At 42.2% G+C, this 27,094-nt stretch overlaps 30 non-coding genes across 30 annotated transcripts; all 30 read left to right on the top strand.

Annotated features, from left to right (window-relative positions):
• The first annotated feature begins 1,168 nt into the window (after positions 1 to 1,168).
• Positions 1,169 to 1,251, top strand: trnal-cag (transfer RNA leucine (anticodon CAG)). The gene has a single exon. It is a non-coding gene; the product is annotated as a tRNA-Leu (tRNA).
• A 295-nt stretch (positions 1,252 to 1,546) lies between these two features.
• Positions 1,547 to 1,628, top strand: trnas-aga (transfer RNA serine (anticodon AGA)). The gene has a single exon. It is a non-coding gene; the product is annotated as a tRNA-Ser (tRNA).
• Positions 1,629 to 2,959: 1,331 nt separating this feature from the next.
• On the top strand, positions 2,960 to 3,042 carry trnal-cag (transfer RNA leucine (anticodon CAG)). Its single transcript has one exon. It is a non-coding gene; the product is annotated as a tRNA-Leu (tRNA).
• A 295-nt stretch (positions 3,043 to 3,337) lies between these two features.
• trnas-aga (transfer RNA serine (anticodon AGA)) lies at positions 3,338 to 3,419 on the top strand. Its single transcript has one exon. It is a non-coding gene; the product is annotated as a tRNA-Ser (tRNA).
• Positions 3,420 to 4,750: 1,331 nt separating this feature from the next.
• trnal-cag (transfer RNA leucine (anticodon CAG)) lies at positions 4,751 to 4,833 on the top strand. The gene has a single exon. It is a non-coding gene; the product is annotated as a tRNA-Leu (tRNA).
• A 295-nt stretch (positions 4,834 to 5,128) lies between these two features.
• trnas-aga (transfer RNA serine (anticodon AGA)) lies at positions 5,129 to 5,210 on the top strand. Its single transcript has one exon. It is a non-coding gene; the product is annotated as a tRNA-Ser (tRNA).
• Positions 5,211 to 6,541: 1,331 nt separating this feature from the next.
• On the top strand, positions 6,542 to 6,624 carry trnal-cag (transfer RNA leucine (anticodon CAG)). The gene has a single exon. It is a non-coding gene; the product is annotated as a tRNA-Leu (tRNA).
• A 295-nt stretch (positions 6,625 to 6,919) lies between these two features.
• trnas-aga (transfer RNA serine (anticodon AGA)) lies at positions 6,920 to 7,001 on the top strand. The gene has a single exon. It is a non-coding gene; the product is annotated as a tRNA-Ser (tRNA).
• A 1,331-nt stretch (positions 7,002 to 8,332) lies between these two features.
• Positions 8,333 to 8,415, top strand: trnal-cag (transfer RNA leucine (anticodon CAG)). The gene has a single exon. It is a non-coding gene; the product is annotated as a tRNA-Leu (tRNA).
• Positions 8,416 to 8,710: 295 nt separating this feature from the next.
• Positions 8,711 to 8,792, top strand: trnas-aga (transfer RNA serine (anticodon AGA)). Its single transcript has one exon. It is a non-coding gene; the product is annotated as a tRNA-Ser (tRNA).
• A 1,331-nt stretch (positions 8,793 to 10,123) lies between these two features.
• trnal-cag (transfer RNA leucine (anticodon CAG)) lies at positions 10,124 to 10,206 on the top strand. The gene has a single exon. It is a non-coding gene; the product is annotated as a tRNA-Leu (tRNA).
• Positions 10,207 to 10,501: 295 nt separating this feature from the next.
• On the top strand, positions 10,502 to 10,583 carry trnas-aga (transfer RNA serine (anticodon AGA)). Its single transcript has one exon. It is a non-coding gene; the product is annotated as a tRNA-Ser (tRNA).
• A 1,331-nt stretch (positions 10,584 to 11,914) lies between these two features.
• trnal-cag (transfer RNA leucine (anticodon CAG)) lies at positions 11,915 to 11,997 on the top strand. The gene has a single exon. It is a non-coding gene; the product is annotated as a tRNA-Leu (tRNA).
• Positions 11,998 to 12,292: 295 nt separating this feature from the next.
• trnas-aga (transfer RNA serine (anticodon AGA)) lies at positions 12,293 to 12,374 on the top strand. Its single transcript has one exon. It is a non-coding gene; the product is annotated as a tRNA-Ser (tRNA).
• Positions 12,375 to 13,706: 1,332 nt separating this feature from the next.
• Positions 13,707 to 13,789, top strand: trnal-cag (transfer RNA leucine (anticodon CAG)). The gene has a single exon. It is a non-coding gene; the product is annotated as a tRNA-Leu (tRNA).
• Positions 13,790 to 14,084: 295 nt separating this feature from the next.
• trnas-aga (transfer RNA serine (anticodon AGA)) lies at positions 14,085 to 14,166 on the top strand. Its single transcript has one exon. It is a non-coding gene; the product is annotated as a tRNA-Ser (tRNA).
• Positions 14,167 to 15,497: 1,331 nt separating this feature from the next.
• trnal-cag (transfer RNA leucine (anticodon CAG)) lies at positions 15,498 to 15,580 on the top strand. The gene has a single exon. It is a non-coding gene; the product is annotated as a tRNA-Leu (tRNA).
• A 295-nt stretch (positions 15,581 to 15,875) lies between these two features.
• On the top strand, positions 15,876 to 15,957 carry trnas-aga (transfer RNA serine (anticodon AGA)). Its single transcript has one exon. It is a non-coding gene; the product is annotated as a tRNA-Ser (tRNA).
• A 1,331-nt stretch (positions 15,958 to 17,288) lies between these two features.
• Positions 17,289 to 17,371, top strand: trnal-cag (transfer RNA leucine (anticodon CAG)). Its single transcript has one exon. It is a non-coding gene; the product is annotated as a tRNA-Leu (tRNA).
• A 295-nt stretch (positions 17,372 to 17,666) lies between these two features.
• On the top strand, positions 17,667 to 17,748 carry trnas-aga (transfer RNA serine (anticodon AGA)). Its single transcript has one exon. It is a non-coding gene; the product is annotated as a tRNA-Ser (tRNA).
• Positions 17,749 to 19,080: 1,332 nt separating this feature from the next.
• On the top strand, positions 19,081 to 19,163 carry trnal-cag (transfer RNA leucine (anticodon CAG)). The gene has a single exon. It is a non-coding gene; the product is annotated as a tRNA-Leu (tRNA).
• A 295-nt stretch (positions 19,164 to 19,458) lies between these two features.
• Positions 19,459 to 19,540, top strand: trnas-aga (transfer RNA serine (anticodon AGA)). The gene has a single exon. It is a non-coding gene; the product is annotated as a tRNA-Ser (tRNA).
• Positions 19,541 to 20,871: 1,331 nt separating this feature from the next.
• Positions 20,872 to 20,954, top strand: trnal-cag (transfer RNA leucine (anticodon CAG)). Its single transcript has one exon. It is a non-coding gene; the product is annotated as a tRNA-Leu (tRNA).
• A 295-nt stretch (positions 20,955 to 21,249) lies between these two features.
• Positions 21,250 to 21,331, top strand: trnas-aga (transfer RNA serine (anticodon AGA)). Its single transcript has one exon. It is a non-coding gene; the product is annotated as a tRNA-Ser (tRNA).
• Positions 21,332 to 22,662: 1,331 nt separating this feature from the next.
• On the top strand, positions 22,663 to 22,745 carry trnal-cag (transfer RNA leucine (anticodon CAG)). Its single transcript has one exon. It is a non-coding gene; the product is annotated as a tRNA-Leu (tRNA).
• A 295-nt stretch (positions 22,746 to 23,040) lies between these two features.
• On the top strand, positions 23,041 to 23,122 carry trnas-aga (transfer RNA serine (anticodon AGA)). Its single transcript has one exon. It is a non-coding gene; the product is annotated as a tRNA-Ser (tRNA).
• A 1,331-nt stretch (positions 23,123 to 24,453) lies between these two features.
• On the top strand, positions 24,454 to 24,536 carry trnal-cag (transfer RNA leucine (anticodon CAG)). Its single transcript has one exon. It is a non-coding gene; the product is annotated as a tRNA-Leu (tRNA).
• A 295-nt stretch (positions 24,537 to 24,831) lies between these two features.
• Positions 24,832 to 24,913, top strand: trnas-aga (transfer RNA serine (anticodon AGA)). The gene has a single exon. It is a non-coding gene; the product is annotated as a tRNA-Ser (tRNA).
• Positions 24,914 to 26,244: 1,331 nt separating this feature from the next.
• trnal-cag (transfer RNA leucine (anticodon CAG)) lies at positions 26,245 to 26,327 on the top strand. The gene has a single exon. It is a non-coding gene; the product is annotated as a tRNA-Leu (tRNA).
• A 295-nt stretch (positions 26,328 to 26,622) lies between these two features.
• Positions 26,623 to 26,704, top strand: trnas-aga (transfer RNA serine (anticodon AGA)). The gene has a single exon. It is a non-coding gene; the product is annotated as a tRNA-Ser (tRNA).
• The last annotated feature ends 390 nt before the right edge of the window (positions 26,705 to 27,094 follow it).

Raw genomic sequence — 27,094 nt, 5'->3', positions numbered from 1 at the left:
ATCCTTCTAGCTCTATAGGCAACAGTAGCATAGGTTACAGGTTTGTGGGCAAGCCACAGATTTCAGGTGAGATCCCATGATACACTCAAAAATACAACAACAGGATTCTCATGAATAACCATTAAGCCTTTTGCTAAGATTTCCCCCATTTTGACATGTGGACCTGTTGTCACTCTTACCCTGACGGATTGCTCCAGACACTTTTTTGGTCCTATCTGAGGGATTTTTATATTCATGTCAAAATGGCCATATTCTGAAGACACTCTTATAGTCTGCAGGGTAATCGAACTCGCCGCATCTAAAGTCAAGCCACACGTCATAGGTGAGATGCCTTGTTAAACCCGAAAAATATAATAAAAACACGATTGCGTTGAAAATAACCATTAAGCCATTCAGGTCGCAGTCTCCCCTGGAGGCGTGTGTTCGACATCCACTTCTGACAACTCTTTAGCGCCTGCATGTCATGCTGCTTTGTTGAAAACCAGTTGATAAATAAATGACTTACGGTAATGGAAATAACACCTAGTTAATATGACTAGTGAATAACTATCGTATTTGTAACATTCTGCAAAAACAGCTAGTTGATGAGAGGCTGAAAGAGAATTGCAAGAATCGCGCAATTTCCCAAACAGGCAAATAACAAAAGGCATCTCGGAAGGCACAACTCGTCGGTCGTTGTCAGTGGATTGTATTGGCGGGAAGAACAAAAATATAGTCTTCAGGATAATCGAAGTCGCCGCATCTAAAGTCAAGCCACAGGTCACAGGTCAGCTGCCTTGTTAAACCCTAAAAATAAATAAAAACAAGATTGCGGTGCAAATACCCATTAAGCCATTTGTTAAGATTTCCCCCATGTGGACCTGTTGTCACTCTTACCCTGATGGTTGCTGATACTTCCAGACACCTTTTCGGTCTTATCTGAGCAATTTGATCATTTATATCAGAATGTCCATATTCTGAGGCCACTTTAGCGCTCAATCAATGACGATTTTCTACGCGTTTCCCATTGAAGGCCATATTGAGGTTAAATCAATGACTGGAGCTTGTAATTGATAAAAACAAATGACTATTGAAAGTGCAAGTCAGTATCGTGCATTTACTGGTCTTTATTTACTGGTCATTTACTGGTCTTCTACTCTTTAACCCGAAACCCAGTTACTGTCCAGCAGTCAGGATGGCCGAGCGGTCTAAGGCGCTGCGTTCAGGTCGCAGTCTCCCCTGGAGGCGTGGGTTCAAATCCCACTTCTGACAGTTGTTTAGCGCCTCTCGCGCAGGAGTCATGCTGCTTTGCAGTAATAATCAGAAGATGAAATAACAACTTCAAACAGTGAAATAACAATTAGTAAATTATCCCTCTCAACCTTCTGGAGCTGGACAAAGAAAATAAGAAAAAGCAGTACTTAATAACAACTGAATGAGGGGAACATTTCATGAAGTTAATGCATTATAGTGACTTACTACATTATCCTTCAGTTATTAAATTATCGTTTGCTGTAGGCTATGCCTGCCGGGCCCTTCACTTCTAACAAACAATTCTACTGTCACAGTTGTCGTGGCCGAGTGGTTAAGGCGATGGACTAGAAATCCATTGGGATCTTCCCGCGCAGGTTCGAATCCTGCCGACAACGAAAATACATTTTTTTGACCCCTCCGGAGGTGGAAGTTTATTCGTGTTTCATATACCAATCACATCCTCTCAGATCTCCACAAGTACATAGGGATCAGGTGTCCATTTGGGATAGGACTGCAGGCCATCTATCTCACCTCACACATTTACACACCTGGTTATCCATCCTTCTAGCTCTATAGGCAACAGTAGCATAGGTTACAGGTTTGTGGGCAAGCCACAGATTTCAGGTGAGATCCCATGATACACTCAAAAATACAACAACAGGATTCTCATGAATAACCATTAAGCCTTTTGCTAAGATTTCCCCCATTTTGACATGTGGACCTGTTGTCACTCTTACCCTGACGGATTGCTCCAGACACTTTTTTGGTCCTATCTGAGGGATTTTTATATTCATGTCAAAATGGCCATATTCTGAAGACACTTTTATAGTCTGCAGGGTAATCGAACTCGCCGCATCTAAAGTCAAGCCACACGTCATAGGTGAGATGCCTTGTTAAACCCGAAAAATATAATAAAAACACGATTGCGTTGAAAATAACCATTAAGCCATTCAGGTCGCAGTCTCCCCTGGAGGCGTGTGTTCGACATCCACTTCTGACAACTCTTTAGCGCCTGCATGTCATGCTGCTTTGTTGAAAACCAGTTGATAAATAAATGACTTACGGTAATGGAAATAACACCTAGTTAATATGACTAGTGAATAACTATCGTATTTGTAACATTCTGCAAAAACAGCTAGTTGATGAGAGGCTGAAAGAGAATTGCAAGAATCGCGCAATTTCCCAAACAGGCAAATAACAAAAGGCATCTCGGAAGGCACAACTCGTCGGTCGTTGTCAGTGGATTGTATTGGCGGGAAGAACAAAAATATAGTCTTCAGGATAATCGAAGTCGCCGCATCTAAAGTCAAGCCACAGGTCACAGGTGAGCTGCCTTGTTAAACCCTAAAAATAAATAAAAACAAGATTGCGCTGCAAATACCCATTAAGCCATTTGTTAAGATTTCCCCCATGTGGACCTGTTGTCACTCTTACCCTGATGGTTGCTGATACTTCCAGACACCTTTTCGGTCTTATCTGAGCAATTTGATCATTTATATCAGAATGTCCATATTCTGAGGCCACTTTAGCGCTCAATCAATGACGATTTTCTACGCGTTTCCCATTGAAGGCCATATTGAGGTTAAATCAATGACTGGAGCTTGTAATTGATAAAAACAAATGACTATTGAAAGTGCAAGTCAGTATCGTGCATTTACTGGTCTTTATTTACTGGTCATTTACTGGTCTTCTACTCTTTAACCCGAAACCCAGTTACTGTCCAGCAGTCAGGATGGCCGAGCGGTCTAAGGCGCTGCGTTCAGGTCGCAGTCTCCCCTGGAGGCGTGGGTTCAAATCCCACTTCTGACAGTTGTTTAGCGCCTCTCGCGCAGGAGTCATGCTGCTTTGCAGTAATAATCAGAAGATGAAATAACAACTTCACACAGTGAAATAACAATTAGTAAATTATCCCTCTCAACCTTCTGGAGCTGGACAAAGAAAATAAGAAAAAGCAGTACTTAATAACAACTGAATGAGGGGAACATTTCATGAAGTTAATGCATTATAGTGACTTACTACATTATCCTTCAGTTATTAAATTATCGTTTGCTGTAGGCTATGCCTGCCGGGCCCTTCACTTCTAACAAACAATTCTACTGTCACAGTTGTCGTGGCCGAGTGGTTAAGGCGATGGACTAGAAATCCATTGGGATCTTCCCGCGCAGGTTCGAATCCTGCCGACAACGAAAATACATTTTTTTGACCCCTCCGGAGGTGGAAGTTTATTCGTGTTTCATATACCAATCACATCCTCTCAGATCTCCACAAGTACATAGGGATCAGGTGTCCATTTGGGATAGGACTGCAGGCCATCTATCTCACCTCACACATTTACACACCTGGTTATCCATCCTTCTAGCTCTATAGGCAACAGTAGCATAGGTTACAGGTTTGTGGGCAAGCCACAGATTTCAGGTGAGATCCCATGATACACTCAAAAATACAACAACAGGATTCTCATGAATAACCATTAAGCCTTTTGCTAAGATTTCCCCCATTTTGACATGTGGACCTGTTGTCACTCTTACCCTGACGGATTGCTCCAGACACTTTTTTGGTCCTATCTGAGGGATTTTTATATTCATGTCAAAATGGCCATATTCTGAAGACACTTTTATAGTCTGCAGGGTAATCGAACTCGCCGCATCTAAAGTCAAGCCACACGTCATAGGTGAGATGCCTTGTTAAACCCGAAAAATATAATAAAAACACGATTGCGTTGAAAATAACCATTAAGCCATTCAGGTCGCAGTCTCCCCTGGAGGCGTGTGTTCGACACCCACTTCTGACAACTCTTTAGCGCCTGCATGTCATGCTGCTTTGTTGAAAACCAGTTGATAAATAAATGACTTACGGTAATGGAAATAACACCTAGTTAATATGACTAGTGAATAACTATCGTATTTGTAACATTCTGCAAAAACAGCTAGTTGATGAGAGGCTGAAAGAGAATTGCAAGAATCGCGCAATTTCCCAAACAGGCAAATAACAAAAGGCATCTCGGAAGGCACAACTCGTCGGTCGTTGTCAGTGGATTGTATTGGCGGGAAGAACAAAAATATAGTCTTCAGGATAATCGAAGTCGCCGCATCTAAAGTCAAGCCACAGGTCACAGGTGAGCTGCCTTGTTAAACCCTAAAAATAAATAAAAACAAGATTGCGCTGCAAATACCCATTAAGCCATTTGTTAAGATTTCCCCCATGTGGACCTGTTGTCACTCTTACCCTGATGGTTGCTGATACTTCCAGACACCTTTTCGGTCTTATCTGAGCAATTTGATCATTTATATCAGAATGTCCATATTCTGAGGCCACTTTAGCGCTCAATCAATGACGATTTTCTACGCGTTTCCCATTGAAGGCCATATTGAGGTTAAATCAATGACTGGAGCTTGTAATTGATAAAAACAAATGACTATTGAAAGTGCAAGTCAGTATCGTGCATTTACTGGTCTTTATTTACTGGTCATTTACTGGTCTTCTACTCTTTAACCCGAAACCCAGTTACTGTCCAGCAGTCAGGATGGCCGAGCGGTCTAAGGCGCTGCGTTCAGGTCGCAGTCTCCCCTGGAGGCGTGGGTTCAAATCCCACTTCTGACAGTTGTTTAGCGCCTCTCGCGCAGGAGTCATGCTGCTTTGCAGTAATAATCAGAAGATGAAATAACAACTTCACACAGTGAAATAACAATTAGTAAATTATCCCTCTCAACCTTCTGGAGCTGGACAAAGAAAATAAGAAAAAGCAGTACTTAATAACAACTGAATGAGGGGAACATTTCATGAAGTTAATGCATTATAGTGACTTACTACATTATCCTTCAGTTATTAAATTATCGTTTGCTGTAGGCTATGCCTGCCGGGCCCTTCACTTCTAACAAACAATTCTACTGTCACAGTTGTCGTGGCCGAGTGGTTAAGGCGATGGACTAGAAATCCATTGGGATCTTCCCGCGCAGGTTCGAATCCTGCCGACAACGAAAATACATTTTTTTGACCCCTCCGGAGGTGGAAGTTTATTCGTGTTTCATATACCAATCACATCCTCTCAGATCTCCACAAGTACATAGGGATCAGGTGTCCATTTGGGATAGGACTGCAGGCCATCTATCTCACCTCACACATTTACACACCTGGTTATCCATCCTTCTAGCTCTATAGGCAACAGTAGCATAGGTTACAGGTTTGTGGGCAAGCCACAGATTTCAGGTGAGATCCCATGATACACTCAAAAATACAACAACAGGATTCTCATGAATAACCATTAAGCCTTTTGCTAAGATTTCCCCCATTTTGACATGTGGACCTGTTGTCACTCTTACCCTGACGGATTGCTCCAGACACTTTTTTGGTCCTATCTGAGGGATTTTTATATTCATGTCAAAATGGCCATATTCTGAAGACACTTTTATAGTCTGCAGGGTAATCGAACTCGCCGCATCTAAAGTCAAGCCACACGTCATAGGTGAGATGCCTTGTTAAACCCGAAAAATATAATAAAAACACGATTGCGTTGAAAATAACCATTAAGCCATTCAGGTCGCAGTCTCCCCTGGAGGCGTGTGTTCGACATCCACTTCTGACAACTCTTTAGCGCCTGCATGTCATGCTGCTTTGTTGAAAACCAGTTGATAAATAAATGACTTACGGTAATGGAAATAACACCTAGTTAATATGACTAGTGAATAACTATCGTATTTGTAACATTCTGCAAAAACAGCTAGTTGATGAGAGGCTGAAAGAGAATTGCAAGAATCGCGCAATTTCCCAAACAGGCAAATAACAAAAGGCATCTCGGAAGGCACAACTCGTCGGTCGTTGTCAGTGGATTGTATTGGCGGGAAGAACAAAAATATAGTCTTCAGGATAATCGAAGTCGCCGCATCTAAAGTCAAGCCACAGGTCACAGGTGAGCTGCCTTGTTAAACCCTAAAAATAAATAAAAACAAGATTGCGCTGCAAATACCCATTAAGCCATTTGTTAAGATTTCCCCCATGTGGACCTGTTGTCACTCTTACCCTGATGGTTGCTGATACTTCCAGACACCTTTTCGGTCTTATCTGAGCAATTTGATCATTTATATCAGAATGTCCATATTCTGAGGCCACTTTAGCGCTCAATCAATGACGATTTTCTACGCGTTTCCCATTGAAGGCCATATTGAGGTTAAATCAATGACTGGAGCTTGTAATTGATAAAAACAAATGACTATTGAAAGTGCAAGTCAGTATCGTGCATTTACTGGTCTTTATTTACTGGTCATTTACTGGTCTTCTACTCTTTAACCCGAAACCCAGTTACTGTCCAGCAGTCAGGATGGCCGAGCGGTCTAAGGCGCTGCGTTCAGGTCGCAGTCTCCCCTGGAGGCGTGGGTTCAAATCCCACTTCTGACAGTTGTTTAGCGCCTCTCGCGCAGGAGTCATGCTGCTTTGCAGTAATAATCAGAAGATGAAATAACAACTTCACACAGTGAAATAACAATTAGTAAATTATCCCTCTCAACCTTCTGGAGCTGGACAAAGAAAATAAGAAAAAGCAGTACTTAATAACAACTGAATGAGGGGAACATTTCATGAAGTTAATGCATTATAGTGACTTACTACATTATCCTTCAGTTATTAAATTATCGTTTGCTCTAGGCTATGCCTGCCGGGCCCTTCACTTCTAACAAACAATTCTACTGTCACAGTTGTCGTGGCCGAGTGGTTAAGGCGATGGACTAGAAATCCATTGGGATCTTCCCGCGCAGGTTCGAATCCTGCCGACAACGAAAATACATTTTTTTGACCCCTCCGGAGGTGGAAGTTTATTCGTGTTTCATATACCAATCACATCCTCTCAGATCTCCACAAGTACATAGGGATCAGGTGTCCATTTGGGATAGGACTGCAGGCCATCTATCTCACCTCACACATTTACACACCTGGTTATCCATCCTTCTAGCTCTATAGGCAACAGTAGCATAGGTTACAGGTTTGTGGGCAAGCCACAGATTTCAGGTGAGATCCCATGATACACTCAAAAATACAACAACAGGATTCTCATGAATAACCATTAAGCCTTTTGCTAAGATTTCCCCCATTTTGACATGTGGACCTGTTGTCACTCTTACCCTGACGGATTGCTCCAGACACTTTTTTGGTCCTATCTGAGGGATTTTTATATTCATGTCAAAATGGCCATATTCTGAAGACACTTTTATAGTCTGCAGGGTAATCGAACTCGCCGCATCTAAAGTCAAGCCACACGTCATAGGTGAGATGCCTTGTTAAACCCGAAAAATATAATAAAAACACGATTGCGTTGAAAATAACCATTAAGCCATTCAGGTCGCAGTCTCCCCTGGAGGCGTGTGTTCGACATCCACTTCTGACAACTCTTTAGCGCCTGCATGTCATGCTGCTTTGTTGAAAACCAGTTGATAAATAAATGACTTACGGTAATGGAAATAACACCTAGTTAATATGACTAGTGAATAACTATCGTATTTGTAACATTCTGCAAAAACAGCTAGTTGATGAGAGGCTGAAAGAGAATTGCAAGAATCGCGCAATTTCCCAAACAGGCAAATAACAAAAGGCATCTCGGAAGGCACAACTCGTCGGTCGTTGTCAGTGGATTGTATTGGCGGGAAGAACAAAAATATAGTCTTCAGGATAATCGAAGTCGCCGCATCTAAAGTCAAGCCACAGGTCACAGGTCAGCTGCCTTGTTAAACCCTAAAAATAAATAAAAACAAGATTGCGCTGCAAATACCCATTAAGCCATTTGTTAAGATTTCCCCCATGTGGACCTGTTGTCACTCTTACCCTGATGGTTGCTGATACTTCCAGACACCTTTTCGGTCTTATCTGAGCAATTTGATCATTTATATCAGAATGTCCATATTCTGAGGCCACTTTAGCGCTCAATCAATGACGATTTTCTACGCGTTTCCCATTGAAGGCCATATTGAGGTTAAATCAATGACTGGAGCTTGTAATTGATAAAAACAAATGACTATTGAAAGTGCAAGTCAGTATCGTGCATTTACTGGTCTTTATTTACTGGTCATTTACTGGTCTTCTACTCTTTAACCCGAAACCCAGTTACTGTCCAGCAGTCAGGATGGCCGAGCGGTCTAAGGCGCTGCGTTCAGGTCGCAGTCTCCCCTGGAGGCGTGGGTTCAAATCCCACTTCTGACAGTTGTTTAGCGCCTCTCGCGCAGGAGTCATGCTGCTTTGCAGTAATAATCAGAAGATGAAATAACAACTTCACACAGTGAAATAACAATTAGTAAATTATCCCTCTCAACCTTCTGGAGCTGGACAAAGAAAATAAGAAAAAGCAGTACTTAATAACAACTGAATGAGGGGAACATTTCATGAAGTTAATGCATTATAGTGACTTACTACATTATCCTTCAGTTATTAAATTATCGTTTGCTGTAGGCTATGCCTGCCGGGCCCTTCACTTCTAACAAACAATTCTACTGTCACAGTTGTCGTGGCCGAGTGGTTAAGGCGATGGACTAGAAATCCATTGGGATCTTCCCGCGCAGGTTCGAATCCTGCCGACAACGAAAATACATTTTTTTGACCCCTCCGGAGGTGGAAGTTTATTCGTGTTTCATATACCAATCACATCCTCTCAGATCTCCACAAGTACATAGGGATCAGGTGTCCATTTGGGATAGGACTGCAGGCCATCTATCTCACCTCACACATTTACACACCTGGTTATCCATCCTTCTAGCTCTATAGGCAACAGTAGCATAGGTTACAGGTTTGTGGGCAAGCCACAGATTTCAGGTGAGATCCCATGATACACTCAAAAATACAACAACAGGATTCTCATGAATAACCATTAAGCCTTTTGCTAAGATTTCCCCCATTTTGACATGTGGACCTGTTGTCACTCTTACCCTGACGGATTGCTCCAGACACTTTTTTGGTCCTATCTGAGGGGTTTTTATATTCATGTCAAAATGGCCATATTCTGAAGACACTCTTATAGTCTGCAGGGTAATCGAACTCGCCGCATCTAAAGTCAAGCCACACGTCATAGGTGAGATGCCTTGTTAAACCCGAAAAATATAATAAAAACACGATTGCGTTGAAAATAACCATTAAGCCATTCAGGTCGCAGTCTCCCCTGGAGGCGTGTGTTCGACATCCACTTCTGACAACTCTTTAGCGCCTGCATGTCATGCTGCTTTGTTGAAAACCAGTTGATAAATAAATGACTTACGGTAATGGAAATAACACCTAGTTAATATGACTAGTGAATAACTATCGTATTTGTAACATTCTGCAAAAACAGCTAGTTGATGAGAGGCTGAAAGAGAATTGCAAGAATCGCGCAATTTCCCAAACAGGCAAATAACAAAAGGCATCTCGGAAGGCACAACTCGTCGGTCGTTGTCAGTGGATTGTATTGGCGGGAAGAACAAAAATATAGTCTTCAGGATAATCGAAGTCGCCGCATCTAAAGTCAAGCCACAGGTCACAGGTCAGCTGCCTTGTTAAACCCTAAAAATAAATAAAAACAAGATTGCGCTGCAAATACCCATTAAGCCATTTGTTAAGATTTCCCCCATGTGGACCTGTTGTCACTCTTACCCTGATGGTTGCTGATACTTCCAGACACCTTTTCGGTCTTATCTGAGCAATTTGATCATTTATATCAGAATGTCCATATTCTGAGGCCACTTTAGCGCTCAATCAATGACGATTTTCTACGCGTTTCCCATTGAAGGCCATATTGAGGTTAAATCAATGACTGGAGCTTGTAATTGATAAAAACAAATGACTATTGAAAGTGCAAGTCAGTATCGTGCATTTACTGGTCTTTATTTACTGGTCATTTACTGGTCTTCTACTCTTTAACCCGAAACCCAGTTACTGTCCAGCAGTCAGGATGGCCGAGCGGTCTAAGGCGCTGCGTTCAGGTCGCAGTCTCCCCTGGAGGCGTGGGTTCAAATCCCACTTCTGACAGTTGTTTAGCGCCTCTCGCGCAGGAGTCATGCTGCTTTGCAGTAATAATCAGAAGATGAAATAACAACTTCACACAGTGAAATAACAATTAGTAAATTATCCCTCTCAACCTTCTGGAGCTGGGCAAAGAAAATAAGAAAAAGCAGTACTTAATAACAACTGAATGAGGGGAACATTTCATGAAGTTAATGCATTATAGTGAGTTACTACATTATCCTTCAGTTATTAAATTATCGTTTGCTGTAGGCTATGCCTGCCGGGCCCTTCACTTCTAACAAACAATTCTACTGTCACAGTTGTCGTGGCCGAGTGGTTAAGGCGATGGACTAGAAATCCATTGGGATCTTCCCGCGCAGGTTCGAATCCTGCCGACAACGAAAATACATTTTTTTGACCCCTCCGGAGGTGGAAGTTTATTCGTGTTTCATATACCAATCACATCCTCTCAGATCTCCACAAGTACATAGGGATCAGGTGTCCATTTGGGATAGGACTGCAGGCCATCTATCTCACCTCACACATTTACACACCTGGTTATCCATCCTTCTAGCTCTATAGGCAACAGTAGCATAGGTTACAGGTTTGTGGGCAAGCCACAGATTTCAGGTGAGATCCCATGATACACTCAAAAATACAACAACAGGATTCTCATGAATAACCATTAAGCCTTTTGCTAAGATTTCCCCCATTTTGACATGTGGACCTGTTGTCACTCTTACCCTGACGGATTGCTCCAGACACTTTTTTGGTCCTATCTGAGGGATTTTTATATTCATGTCAAAATGGCCATATTCTGAAGACACTTTTATAGTCTGCAGGGTAATCGAACTCGCCGCATCTAAAGTCAAGCCACACGTCATAGGTGAGATGCCTTGTTAAACCCGAAAAATATAATAAAAACACGATTGCGTTGAAAATAACCATTAAGCCATTCAGGTCGCAGTCTCCCCTGGAGGCGTGTGTTCGACATCCACTTCTGACAACTCTTTAGCGCCTGCATGTCATGCTGCTTTGTTGAAAACCAGTTGATAAATAAATGACTTACGGTAATGGAAATAACACCTAGTTAATATGACTAGTGAATAACTATCGTATTTGTAACATTCTGCAAAAACAGCTAGTTGATGAGAGGCTGAAAGAGAATTGCAAGAATCGCGCAATTTCCCAAACAGGCAAATAACAAAAGGCATCTCGGAAGGCACAACTCGTCGGTCGTTGTCAGTGGATTGTATTGGCGGGAAGAACAAAAATATAGTCTTCAGGATAATCGAAGTCGCCGCATCTAAAGTCAAGCCACAGGTCACAGGTCAGCTGCCTTGTTAAACCCTAAAAATAAATAAAAACAAGATTGCGCTGCAAATACCCATTAAGCCATTTGTTAAGATTTCCCCCATGTGGACCTGTTGTCACTCTTACCCTGATGGTTGCTGATACTTCCAGACACCTTTTCGGTCTTATCTGAGCAATTTGATCATTTATATCAGAATGTCCATATTCTGAGGCCACTTTAGCGCTCAATCAATGACGATTTTCTACGCGTTTCCCATTGAAGGCCATATTGAGGTTAAATCAATGACTGGAGCTTGTAATTGATAAAAACAAATGACTATTGAAAGTGCAAGTCAGTATCGTGCATTTACTGGTCTTTATTTACTGGTCATTTACTGGTCTTCTACTCTTTAACCCGAAACCCAGTTACTGTCCAGCAGTCAGGATGGCCGAGCGGTCTAAGGCGCTGCGTTCAGGTCGCAGTCTCCCCTGGAGGCGTGGGTTCAAATCCCACTTCTGACAGTTGTTTAGCGCCTCTCGCGCAGGAGTCATGCTGCTTTGCAGTAATAATCAGAAGATGAAATAACAACTTCACACAGTGAAATAACAATTAGTAAATTAACCCTCTCAACCTTCTGGAGCTGGGCAAAGAAAATAAGAAAAAGCAGTACTTAATAACAACTGAATGAGGGGAACATTTCATGAAGTTAATGCATTATAGTGAGTTACTACATTATCCTTCAGTTATTAAATCATCGTTTGCTGTAGGCTATGCCTGCCGGGCCCTTCACTTCTAACAAACAATTCTACTGTCACAGTTGTCGTGGCCGAGTGGTTAAGGCGATGGACTAGAAATCCATTGGGATCTTCCCGCGCAGGTTAGAATCCTGCCGACAACGAAAATACATTTTTTTGACCCCTCCGGAGGTGGAAGTTTATTCGTGTTTCATATACCAATCACATCCTCTCAGATCTCCACAAGTACATAGGGATCAGGTGTCCATTTGGGATAGGACTGCAGGCCATCTATCTCACCTCACACATTTACACACCTGGTTATCCATCCTTCTAGCTCTATAGGCAACAGTAGCATAGGTTACAGGTTTGTGGGCAAGCCACAGATTTCAGGTGAGATCCCATGATACACTCAAAAATACAACAACAGGATTCTCATGAATAACCATTAAGCCTTTTGCTAAGATTTCCCCCATTTTGACATGTGGACCTGTTGTCACTCTTACCCTGACGGATTGCTCCAGACACTTTTTTGGTCCTATCTGAGGGATTTTTATATTCATGTCAAAATGGCCATATTCTGAAGACACTTTTATAGTCTGCAGGGTAATCGAACTCGCCGCATCTAAAGTCAAGCCACACGTCATAGGTGAGATGCCTTGTTAAACCCGAAAAATATAATAAAAACACGATTGCGTTGAAAATAACCATTAAGCCATTCAGGTCGCAGTCTCCCCTGGAGGCGTGTGTTCGACACCCACTTCTGACAACTCTTTAGCGCCTGCATGTCATGCTGCTTTGTTGAAAACCAGTTGATAAATAAATGACTTACGGTAATGGAAATAACACCTAGTTAATATGACTAGTGAATAACTATCGTATTTGTAACATTCTGCAAAAACAGCTAGTTGATGAGAGGCTGAAAGAGAATTGCAAGAATCGCGCAGTTTCCCAAACAGGCAAATAACAAAAGGCATCTCGGAAGGCACAACTCGTCGGTCGTTGTCAGTGGATTGTATTGGCGGGAAGAACAAAAATATAGTCTTCAGGATAATCGAAGTCGCCGCATCTAAAGTCAAGCCACAGGTCACAGGTGAGCTGCCTTGTTAAACCCTAAAAATAAATAAAAACAAGATTGCGCTGCAAATACCCATTAAGCCATTTGTTAAGATTTCCCCCATGTGGACCTGTTGTCACTCTTACCCTGATGGTTGCTGATACTTCCAGACACCTTTTCGGTCTTATCTGAGCAATTTGATCATTTATATCAGAATGTCCATATTCTGAGGCCACTTTAGCGCTCAATCAATGACGATTTTCTACGCGTTTCCCATTGAAGGCCATATTGAGGTTAAATCAATGACTGGAGCTTTTAATTGATAAAAACAAATGACTATTGAAAGTGCAAGTCAGTATCGTGCATTTACTGGTCTTTATTTTACTGGTCATTTACTGGTCTTCTACTCTTTAACCCGAAACCCAGTTACTGTCCAGCAGTCAGGATGGCCGAGCGGTCTAAGGCGCTGCGTTCAGGTCGCAGTCTCCCCTGGAGGCGTGGGTTCAAATCCCACTTCTGACAGTTGTTTAGCGCCTCTCGCGCAGGAGTCATGCTGCTTTGCAGTAATAATCAGAAGATGAAATAACAACTTCACACAGTGAAATAACAATTAGTAAATTATCCCTCTCAACCTTCTGGAGCTGGGCAAAGAAAATAAGAAAAATCAGTACTTAATAACAACTGAATGAGGGGAACATTTCATGAAGTTAATGCATTATAGTGAGTTACTACATTATCCTTCAGTTATTAAATTATCGTTTGCTGTAGGCTATGCCTGCCGGGCCCTTCACTTCTAACAAACAATTCTACTGTCACAGTTGTCGTGGCCGAGTGGTTAAGGCGATGGACTAGAAATCCATTGGGATCTTCCCGCGCAGGTTCGAATCCTGCCGACAACGAAAATACATTTTTTTGACCCCTCCGGAGGTGGAAGTTTATTCGTGTTTCATATACCAATCACATCCTCTCAGATCTCCACAAGTACATAGGGATCAGGTGTCCATTTGGGATAGGACTGCAGGCCATCTATCTCACCTCACACATTTACACACCTGGTTATCCATCCTTCTAGCTCTATAGGCAACAGTAGCATAGGTTACAGGTTTGTGGGCAAGCCACAGATTTCAGGTGAGATCCCATGATACACTCAAAAATACAACAACAGGATTCTCATGAATAACCATTAAGCCTTTTGCTAAGATTTCCCCCATTTTGACATGTGGACCTGTTGTCACTCTTACCCTGACGGATTGCTCCAGACACTTTTTTGGTCCTATCTGAGGGATTTTTATATTCATGTCAAAATGGCCATATTCTGAAGACACTCTTATAGTCTGCAGGGTAATCGAACTCGCCGCATCTAAAGTCAAGCCACACGTCATAGGTGAGATGCCTTGTTAAACCCGAAAAATATAATAAAAACACGATTGCGTTGAAAATAACCATTAAGCCATTCAGGTCGCAGTCTCCCCTGGAGGCGTGTGTTCGACATCCACTTCTGACAACTCTTTAGCGCCTGCATGTCATGCTGCTTTGTTGAAAACCAGTTGATAAATAAATGACTTACGGTAATGGAAATAACACCTAGTTAATATGACTAGTGAATAACTATCGTATTTGTAACATTCTGCAAAAACAGCTAGTTGATGAGAGGCTGAAAGAGAATTGCAAGAATCGCGCAATTTCCCAAACAGGCAAATAACAAAAGGCATCTCGGAAGGCACAACTCGTCGGTCGTTGTCAGTGGATTGTATTGGCGGGAAGAACAAAAATATAGTCTTCAGGATAATCGAAGTCGCCGCATCTAAAGTCAAGCCACAGGTCACAGGTCAGCTGCCTTGTTAAACCCTAAAAATAAATAAAAACAAGATTGCGCTGCAAATACCCATTAAGCCATTTGTTAAGATTTCCCCCATGTGGACCTGTTGTCACTCTTACCCTGATGGTTGCTGATACTTCCAGACACCTTTTCGGTCTTATCTGAGCAATTTGATCATTTATATCAGAATGTCCATATTCTGAGGCCACTTTAGCGCTCAATCAATGACGATTTTCTACGCGTTTCCCATTGAAGGCCATATTGAGGTTAAATCAATGACTGGAGCTTGTAATTGATAAAAACAAATGACTATTGAAAGTGCAAGTCAGTATCGTGCATTTACTGGTCTTTATTTACTGGTCATTTACTGGTCTTCTACTCTTTAACCCGAAACCCAGTTACTGTCCAGCAGTCAGGATGGCCGAGCGGTCTAAGGCGCTGCGTTCAGGTCGCAGTCTCCCCTGGAGGCGTGGGTTCAAATCCCACTTCTGACAGTTGTTTAGCGCCTCTCGCGCAGGAGTCATGCTGCTTTGCAGTAATAATCAGAAGATGAAATAACAACTTCACACAGTGAAATAACAATTAGTAAATTATCCCTCTCAACCTTCTGGAGCTGGGCAAAGAAAATAAGAAAAAGCAGTACTTAATAACAACTGAATGAGGGGAACATTTCATGAAGTTAATGCATTATAGTGAGTTACTACATTATCCTTCAGTTATTAAATTATCGTTTGCTGTAGGCTATGCCTGCCGGGCCCTTCACTTCTAACAAACAATTCTACTGTCACAGTTGTCGTGGCCGAGTGGTTAAGGCGATGGACTAGAAATCCATTGGGATCTTCCCGCGCAGGTTCGAATCCTGCCGACAACGAAAATACATTTTTTTGACCCCTCCGGAGGTGGAAGTTTATTCGTGTTTCATATACCAATCACATCCTCTCAGATCTCCACAAGTACATAGGGATCAGGTGTCCATTTGGGATAGGACTGCAGGCCATCTATCTCACCTCACACATTTACACACCTGGTTATCCATCCTTCTAGCTCTATAGGCAACAGTAGCATAGGTTACAGGTTTGTGGGCAAGCCACAGATTTCAGGTGAGATCCCATGATACACTCAAAAATACAACAACAGGATTCTCATGAATAACCATTAAGCCTTTTGCTAAGATTTCCCCCATTTTGACATGTGGACCTGTTGTCACTCTTACCCTGACGGATTGCTCCAGACACTTTTTTGGTCCTATTTGAGGGATTTTTATATTCATGTCAAAATGGCCATATTCTGAAGACACTTTTATAGTCTGCAGGGTAATCGAACTCGCCGCATCTAAAGTCAAGCCACACGTCATAGGTGAGATGCCTTGTTAAACCCGAAAAATATAATAAAAACACGATTGCGTTGAAAATAACCATTAAGCCATTCAGGTCGCAGTCTCCCCTGGAGGCGTGTGTTCGACATCCACTTCTGACAACTCTTTAGCGCCTGCATGTCATGCTGCTTTGTTGAAAACCAGTTGATAAATAAATGACTTACGGTAATGGAAATAACACCTAGTTAATATGACTAGTGAATAACTATCGTATTTGTAACATTCTGCAAAAACAGCTAGTTGATGAGAGGCTGAAAGAGAATTGCAAGAATCGCGCAATTTCCCAAACAGGCAAATAACAAAAGGCATCTCGGAAGGCACAACTCGTCGGTCGTTGTCAGTGGATTGTATTGGCGGGAAGAACAAAAATATAGTCTTCAGGATAATCGAAGTCGCCGCATCTAAAGTCAAGCCACAGGTCACAGGTGAGCTGCCTTGTTAAACCCTAAAAATAAATAAAAACAAGATTGCGCTGCAAATACCCATTAAGCCATTTGTTAAGATTTCCCCCATGTGGACCTGTTGTCACTCTTACCCTGATGGTTGCTGATACTTCCAGACACCTTTTCGGTCTTATCTGAGCAATTTGATCATTTATATCAGAATGTCCATATTCTGAGGCCACTTTAGCGCTCAATCAATGACGATTTTCTACGCGTTTCCCATTGAAGGCCATATTGAGGTTAAATCAATGACTGGAGCTTGTAATTGATAAAAACAAATGACTATTGAAAGTGCAAGTCAGTATCGTGCATTTACTGGTCTTTATTTACTGGTCATTTACTGGTCTTCTACTCTTTAACCCGAAACCCAGTTACTGTCCAGCAGTCAGGATGGCCGAGCGGTCTAAGGCGCTGCGTTCAGGTCGCAGTCTCCCCTGGAGGCGTGGGTTCAAATCCCACTTCTGACAGTTGTTTAGCGCCTCTCGCGCAGGAGTCATGCTGCTTTGCAGTAATAATCAGAAGATGAAATAACAACTTCACACAGTGAAATAACAATTAGTAAATTATCCCTCTCAACCTTCTGGAGCTGGACAAAGAAAATAAGAAAAAGCAGTACTTAATAACAACTGAATGAGGGGAACATTTCATGAAGTTAATGCATTATAGTGACTTACTACATTATCCTTCAGTTATTAAATTATCGTTTGCTCTAGGCTATGCCTGCCGGGCCCTTCACTTCTAACAAACAATTCGACTGTCACAGTTGTCGTGGCCGAGTGGTTAAGGCGATGGACTAGAAATCCATTGGGATCTTCCCGCGCAGGTTCGAATCCTGCCGACAACGAAATTACATTTTTTTGACCCCTCCGGAGGTGGAAGTTTATTCGTGTTTCATATACCAATCACATCCTCTCAGATCTCCACAAGTACATAGGGATCAGGTGTCCATTTGGGATAGGACTGCAGGCCATCTATCTCACCTCACACATTTACACACCTGGTTATCCATCCTTCTAGCTCTATAGGCAACAGTAGCATAGGTTACAGGTTTGTGGGCAAGCCACAGATTTCAGGTGAGATCCCATGATACACTCAAAAATACAACAACAGGATTCTCATGAATAACCATTAAGCCTTTTGCTAAGATTTCCCCCATTTTGACATGTGGACCTGTTGTCACTCTTACCCTGACGGATTGCTCCAGACACTTTTTTGGTCCTATCCTGAGGGATTTTTATATTCATGTCAAAATGGCCATATTCTGAAGACACTTTTATAGTCTGCAGGGTAATCGAACTCGCCGCATCTAAAGTCAAGCCACACGTCATAGGTGAGATGCCTTGTTAAACCCGAAAAATATAATAAAAACACGATTGCGTTGAAAATAACCATTAAGCCATTCAGGTCGCAGTCTCCCCTGGAGGCGTGTGTTCGACATCCACTTCTGACAACTCTTTAGCGCCTGCATGTCATGCTGCTTTGTTGAAAACCAGTTGATAAATAAATGACTTACGGTAATGGAAATAACACCTAGTTAATATGACTAGTGAATAACTATCGTATTTGTAACATTCTGCAAAAACAGCTAGTTGATGAGAGGCTGAAAGAGAATTGCAAGAATCGCGCAATTTCCCAAACAGGCAAATAACAAAAGGCATCTCGGAAGGCACAACTCGTCGGTCGTTGTCAGTGGATTGTATTGGCGGGAAGAACAAAAATATAGTCTTCAGGATAATCGAAGTCGCCGCATCTAAAGTCAAGCCACAGGTCACAGGTGAGCTGCCTTGTTAAACCCTAAAAATAAATAAAAACAAGATTGCGCTGCAAATACCCATTAAGCCATTTGTTAAGATTTCCCCCATGTGGACCTGTTGTCACTCTTACCCTGATGGTTGCTGATACTTCCAGACACCTTTTCGGTCTTATCTGAGCAATTTGATCATTTATATCAGAATGTCCATATTCTGAGGCCACTTTAGCGCTCAATCAATGACGATTTTCTACGCGTTTCCCATTGAAGGCCATATTGAGGTTAAATCAATGACTGGAGCTTGTAATTGATAAAAACAAATGACTATTGAAAGTGCAAGTCAGTATCGTGCATTTACTGGTCTTTATTTACTGGTCATTTACTGGTCTTCTACTCTTTAACCCGAAACCCAGTTACTGTCCAGCAGTCAGGATGGCCGAGCGGTCTAAGGCGCTGCGTTCAGGTCGCAGTCTCCCCTGGAGGCGTGGGTTCAAATCCCACTTCTGACAGTTGTTTAGCGCCTCTCGCGCAGGAGTCATGCTGCTTTGCAGTAATAATCAGAAGATGAAATAACAACTTCACACAGTGAAATAACAATTAGTAAATTATCCCTCTCAACCTTCTGGAGCTGGGCAAAGAAAATAAGAAAAAGCAGTACTTAATAACAACTGAATGAGGGGAACATTTCATGAAGTTAATGCATTATAGTGACTTACTACATTATCCTTCAGTTATTAAATTATCGTTTGCTCTAGGCTATGCCTGCCGGGCCCTTCACTTCTAACAAACAATTCTACTGTCACAGTTGTCGTGGCCGAGTGGTTAAGGCGATGGACTAGAAATCCATTGGGATCTTCCCGCGCAGGTTCGAATCCTGCCGACAACGAAAATACATTTTTTTGACCCCTCCGGAGGTGGAAGTTTATTCGTGTTTCATATACCAATCACATCCTCTCAGATCTCCACAAGTACATAGGGATCAGGTGTCCATTTGGGATAGGACTGCAGGCCATCTATCTCACCTCACACATTTACACACCTGGTTATCCATCCTTCTAGCTCTATAGGCAACAGTAGCATAGGTTACAGGTTTGTGGGCAAGCCACAGATTTCAGGTGAGATCCCATGATACACTCAAAAATACAACAACAGGATTCTCATGAATAACCATTAAGCCTTTTGCTAAGATTTCCCCCATTTTGACATGTGGACCTGTTGTCACTCTTACCCTGACGGATTGCTCCAGACACTTTTTTGGTCCTATCTGAGGGATTTTTATATTCATGTCAAAATGGCCATATTCTGAAGACACTTTTATAGTCTGCAGGGTAATCGAACTCGCCGCATCTAAAGTCAAGCCACACGTCATAGGTGAGATGCCTTGTTAAACCCGAAAAATATAATAAAAACACGATTGCGTTGAAAATAACCATTAAGCCATTCAGGTCGCAGTCTCCCCTGGAGGCGTGTGTTCGACATCCACTTCTGACAACTCTTTAGCGCCTGCATGTCATGCTGCTTTGTTGAAAACCAGTTGATAAATAAATGACTTACGGTAATGGAAATAACACCTAGTTAATATGACTAGTGAATAACTATCGTATTTGTAACATTCTGCAAAAACAGCTAGTTGATGAGAGGCTGAAAGAGAATTGCAAGAATCGCGCAATTTCCCAAACAGGCAAATAACAAAAGGCATCTCGGAAGGCACAACTCGTCGGTCGTTGTCAGTGGATTGTATTGGCGGGAAGAACAAAAATATAGTCTTCAGGATAATCGAAGTCGCCGCATCTAAAGTCAAGCCACAGGTCACAGGTGAGCTGCCTTGTTAAACCCTAAAAATAAATAAAAACAAGATTGCGCTGCAAATACCCATTAAGCCATTTGTTAAGATTTCCCCCATGTGGACCTGTTGTCACTCTTACCCTGATGGTTGCTGATACTTCCAGACACCTTTTCGGTCTTATCTGAGCAATTTGATCATTTATATCAGAATGTCCATATTCTGAGGCCACTTTAGCGCTCAATCAATGACGATTTTCTACGCGTTTCCCATTGAAGGCCATATTGAGGTTAAATCAATGACTGGAGCTTGTAATTGATAAAAACAAATGACTATTGAAAGTGCAAGTCAGTATCGTGCATTTACTGGTCTTTATTTACTGGTCATTTACTGGTCTTCTACTCTTTAACCCGAAACCCAGTTACTGTCCAGCAGTCAGGATGGCCGAGCGGTCTAAGGCGCTGCGTTCAGGTCGCAGTCTCCCCTGGAGGCGTGGGTTCAAATCCCACTTCTGACAGTTGTTTAGCGCCTCTCGCGCAGGAGTCATGCTGCTTTGCAGTAATAATCAGAAGATGAAATAACAACTTCACACAGTGAAATAACAATTAGTAAATTATCCCTCTCAACCTTCTGGAGCTGGACAAAGAAAATAAGAAAAAGCAGTACTTAATAACAACTGAATGAGGGGAACATTTCATGAAGTTAATGCATTATAGTGACTTACTACATTATCCTTCAGTTATTAAATTATCGTTTGCTCTAGGCTATGCCTGCCGGGCCCTTCACTTCTAACAAACAATTCTACTGTCACAGTTGTCGTGGCCGAGTGGTTAAGGCGATGGACTAGAAATCCATTGGGATCTTCCCGCGCAGGTTCGAATCCTGCCGACAACGAAAATACATTTTTTTGACCCCTCCGGAGGTGGAAGTTTATTCGTGTTTCATATACCAATCACATCCTCTCAGATCTCCACAAGTACATAGGGATCAGGTGTCCATTTGGGATAGGACTGCAGGCCATCTATCTCACCTCACACATTTACACACCTGGTTATCCATCCTTCTAGCTCTATAGGCAACAGTAGCATAGGTTACAGGTTTGTGGGCAAGCCACAGATTTCAGGTGAGATCCCATGATACACTCAAAAATACAACAACAGGATTCTCATGAATAACCATTAAGCCTTTTGCTAAGATTTCCCCCATTTTGACATGTGGACCTGTTGTCACTCTTACCCTGACGGATTGCTCCAGACACTTTTTTGGTCCTATCTGAGGGATTTTTATATTCATGTCAAAATGGCCATATTCTGAAGACACTTTTATAGTCTGCAGGGTAATCGAACTCGCCGCATCTAAAGTCAAGCCACACGTCATAGGTGAGATGCCTTGTTAAACCCGAAAAATATAATAAAAACACGATTGCGTTGAAAATAACCATTAAGCCATTCAGGTCGCAGTCTCCCCTGGAGGCGTGTGTTCGACATCCACTTCTGACAACTCTTTAGCGCCTGCATGTCATGCTGCTTTGTTGAAAACCAGTTGATAAATAAATGACTTACGGTAATGGAAATAACACCTAGTTAATATGACTAGTGAATAACTATCGTATTTGTAACATTCTGCAAAAACAGCTAGTTGATGAGAGGCTGAAAGAGAATTGCAAGAATCGCGCAATTTCCCAAACAGGCAAATAACAAAAGGCATCTCGGAAGGCACAACTCGTCGGTCGTTGTCAGTGGATTGTATTGGCGGGAAGAACAAAAATATAGTCTTCAGGATAATCGAAGTCGCCGCATCTAAAGTCAAGCCACAGGTCACAGGTGAGCTGCCTTGTTAAACCCTAAAAATAAATAAAAACAAGATTGCGCTGCAAATACCCATTAAGCCATTTGTTAAGATTTCCCCCATGTGGACCTGTTGTCACTCTTACCCTGATGGTTGCTGATACTTCCAGACACCTTTTCGGTCTTATCTGAGCAATTTGATCATTTATATCAGAATGTCCATATTCTGAGGCCACTTTAGCGCTCAATCAATGACGATTTTCTACGCGTTTCCCATTGAAGGCCATATTGAGGTTAAATCAATGACTGGAGCTTGTAATTGATAAAAACAAATGACTATTGAAAGTGCAAGTCAGTATCGTGCATTTACTGGTCTTTATTTACTGGTCATTTACTGGTCTTCTACTCTTTAACCCGAAACCCAGTTACTGTCCAGCAGTCAGGATGGCCGAGCGGTCTAAGGCGCTGCGTTCAGGTCGCAGTCTCCCCTGGAGGCGTGGGTTCAAATCCCACTTCTGACAGTTGTTTAGCGCCTCTCGCGCAGGAGTCATGCTGCTTTGCAGTAATAATCAGAAGATGAAATAACAACTTCACACAGTGAAATAACAATTAGTAAATTATCCCTCTCAACCTTCTGGAGCTGGACAAAGAAAATAAGAAAAAGCAGTACTTAATAACAACTGAATGAGGGGAACATTTCATGAAGTTAATGCATTATAGTGACTTACTACATTATCCTTCAGTTATTAAATTATCGTTTGCTCTAGGCTATGCCTGCCGGGCCCTTCACTTCTAACAAACAATTCTACTGTCACAGTTGTCGTGGCCGAGTGGTTAAGGCGATGGACTAGAAATCCATTGGGATCTTCCCGCGCAGGTTCGAATCCTGCCGACAACGAAAATACATTTTTTTGACCCCTCCGGAGGTGGAAGTTTATTCGTGTTTCATATACCAATCACATCCTCTCAGATCTCCACAAGTACATAGGGATCAGGTGTCCATTTGGGATAGGACTGCAGGCCATCTATCTCACCTCACACATTTACACACCTGGTTATCCATCCTTCTAGCTCTATAGGCAACAGTAGCATAGGTTACAGGTTTGTGGGCAAGCCACAGATTTCAGGTGAGATCCCATGATACACTCAAAAATACAACAACAGGATTCTCATGAATAACCATTAAGCCTTTTGCTAAGATTTCCCCCATTTTGACATGTGGACCTGTTGTCACTCTTACCCTGACGGATTGCTCCAGACACTTTTTTGGTCCTATCTGAGGGATTTTTATATTCATGTCAAAATGGCCATATTCTGAAGACACTTTTATAGTCTGCAGGGTAATCGAACTCGCCGCATCTAAAGTCAAGCCACACGTCATAGGTGAGATGCCTTGTTAAACCCGAAAAATATAATAAAAACACGATTGCGTTGAAAATAACCATTAAGCCATTCAGGTCGCAGTCTCCCCTGGAGGCGTGTGTTCGACATCCACTTCTGACAACTCTTTAGCGCCTGCATGTCATGCTGCTTTGTTGAAAACCAGTTGATAAATAAATGACTTACGGTAATGGAAATAACACCTAGTTAATATGACTAGTGAATAACTATCGTATTTGTAACATTCTGCAAAAACAGCTAGTTGATGAGAGGCTGAAAGAGAATTGCAAGAATCGCGCAATTTCCCAAACAGGCAAATAACAAAAGGCATCTCGGAAGGCACAACTCGTCGGTCGTTGTCAGTGGATTGTATTGGCGGGAAGAACAAAAATATAGTCTTCAGGATAATCGAAGTCGCCGCATCTAAAGTCAAGCCACAGGTCACAGGTGAGCTGCCTTGTTAAACCCTAAAAATAAATAAAAACAAGATTGCGCTGCAAATACCCATTAAGCCATTTGTTAAGATTTCCCCCATGTGGACCTGTTGTCACTCTTACCCTGATGGTTGCTGATACTTCCAGACACCTTTTCGGTCTTATCTGAGCAATTTGATCATTTATATCAGAATGTCCATATTCTGAGGCCACTTTAGCGCTCAATCAATGACGATTTTCTACGCGTTTCCCATTGAAGGCCATATTGAGGTTAAATCAATGACTGGAGCTTGTAATTGATAAAAACAAATGACTATTGAAAGTGCAAGTCAGTATCGTGCATTTACTGGTCTTTATTTACTGGTCATTTACTGGTCTTCTACTCTTTAACCCGAAACCCAGTTACTGTCCAGCAGTCAGGATGGCCGAGCGGTCTAAGGCGCTGCGTTCAGGTCGCAGTCTCCCCTGGAGGCGTGGGTTCAAATCCCACTTCTGACAGTTGTTTAGCGCCTCTCGCGCAGGAGTCATGCTGCTTTGCAGTAATAATCAGAAGATGAAATAACAACTTCACACAGTGAAATAACAATTAGTAAATTATCCCTCTCAACCTTCTGGAGCTGGACAAAGAAAATAAGAAAAAGCAGTACTTAATAACAACTGAATGAGGGGAACATTTCATGAAGTTAATGCATTATAGTGACTTACTACATTATCCTTCAGTTATTAAATTATCGTTTGCTCTAGGCTATGCCTGCCGGGCCCTTCACTTCTAACAAACAATTCTACTGTCACAGTTGTCGTGGCCGAGTGGTTAAGGCGATGGACTAGAAATCCATTGGGATCTTCCCGCGCAGGTTCGAATCCTGCCGACAACGAAAATACATTTTTTTGACCCCTCCGGAGGTGGAAGTTTATTCGTGTTTCATATACCAATCACATCCTCTCAGATCTCCACAAGTACATAGGGATCAGGTGTCCATTTGGGATAGGACTGCAGGCCATCTATCTCACCTCACACATTTACACACCTGGTTATCCATCCTTCTAGCTCTATAGGCAACAGTAGCATAGGTTACAGGTTTGTGGGCAAGCCACAGATTTCAGGTGAGATCCCATGATACACTCAAAAATACAACAACAGGATTCTCATGAATAACCATTAAGCCTTTTGCTAAGATTTCCCCCATTTTGACATGTGGACCTGTTGTCACTCTTACCCTGACGGATTGCTCCAGACACTTTTTTGGTCCTATCTGAGGGATTTTTATATTCATGTCAAAATGGCCATATTCTGAAGACACTTTTATAGTCTGCAGGGTAATCGAACTCGCCGCATCTAAAGTCAAGCCACACGTCATAGGTGAGATGCCTTGTTAAACCCGAAAAATATAATAAAAACACGATTGCGTTGAAAATAACCATTAAGCCATTCAGGTCGCAGTCTCCCCTGGAGGCGTGTGTTCGACATCCACTTCTGACAACTCTTTAGCGCCTGCATGTCATGCTGCTTTGTTGAAAACCAGTTGATAAATAAATGACTTACGGTAATGGAAATAACACCTAGTTAATATGACTAGTGAATAACTATCGTATTTGTAACATTCTGCAAAAACAGCTAGTTGATGAGAGGCTGAAAGAGAATTGCAAGAATCGCGCAATTTCCCAAACAGGCAAATAACAAAAGGCATCTCGGAAGGCACAACTCGTCGGTCGTTGTCAGTGGATTGTATTGGCGGGAAGAACAAAAATATAGTCTTCAGGATGATCGAAGTCGCCGCATCTAAAGTCAAGCCACAGGTCACAGGTGAGCTGCCTTGTTAAACCCTAAAAATAAATAAAAACAAGATTGCGCTGCAAATACCCATTAAGCCATTTGTTAAGATTTCCCCCATGTGGACCTGTTGTCACTCTTACCCTGATGGTTGCTGATACTTCCAGACACCTTTTCGGTCTTATCTGAGCAATTTGATCATTTATATCAGAATGTCCATATTCTGAGGCCACTTTAGCGCTCAATCAATGACGATTTTCTACGCGTTTCCCATTGAAGGCCATATTGAGGTTAAATCAATGACTGGAGCTTGTAATTGATAAAAACAAATGACTATTGAAAGTGCAAGTCAGTATCGTGCATTTACTGGTCTTTATTTACTGGTCATTTACTGGTCTTCTACTCTTTAACCCGAAACCCAGTTACTGTCCAGCAGTCAGGATGGCCGAGCGGTCTAAGGCGCTGCGTTCAGGTCGCAGTCTCCCCTGGAGGCGTGGGTTCAAATCCCACTTCTGACAGTTGTTTAGCGCCTCTCGCGCAGGAGTCATGCTGCTTTGCAGTAATAATCAGAAGATGAAATAACAACTTCACACAGTGAAATAACAATTAGTAAATTATCCCTCTCAACCTTCTGGAGCTGGGCAAAGAAAATAAGAAAAAGCAGTACTTAATAACAACTGAATGAGGGGAACATTTCATGAAGTTAATGCATTATAGTGACTTACTACATTATCCTTCAGTTATTACATTATCGTTTGCTGTAGGCTATGCCTGCCGGGCCCTTCACTTCTAACAAACAATTCTACTGTCACAGTTGTCGTGGCCGAGTGGTTAAGGCGATGGACTAGAAATCCATTGGGATCTTCCCGCGCAGGTTCGAATCCTGCCGACAACGAAAATTCATTTTTTTGACCCCTCCGGAGGTGGAAGTTTATTCGTGTTTCATATACCAATCACATCCTCTCAGATCTCCACAAGTACATAGGGATCAGGTGTCCATTTGGGATAGGACTGCAGGCCATCTATCTCACCTCACACATTTACACACCTGGTTATCCATCCTTCTAGCTCTATAGGCAACAGTAGCATAGGTTACAGGTTTGTGGGCAAGCCACAGATTTCAGGTGAGATCCCATGATACACTCAAAAATACAACAACAGGATTCTCATGAATAACCATTAAGCCTTTTGCTAAGATTTCCCCCATTTTGACATGTGGACCTGTTGTCACTCTTACCCTGACAGATTGCTCCAGACACTTTTTTGGTCCTATCTGAGGGATTTT

This window comes from Salvelinus alpinus, chromosome 38 (assembly GCF_045679555.1).
Source record: "Salvelinus alpinus chromosome 38, SLU_Salpinus.1, whole genome shotgun sequence".
Classification (NCBI taxonomy): Eukaryota; Metazoa; Chordata; class Actinopteri; order Salmoniformes; family Salmonidae; genus Salvelinus; species Salvelinus alpinus.
This window is presented reverse-complemented; position numbering and strand designations above follow the sequence as displayed.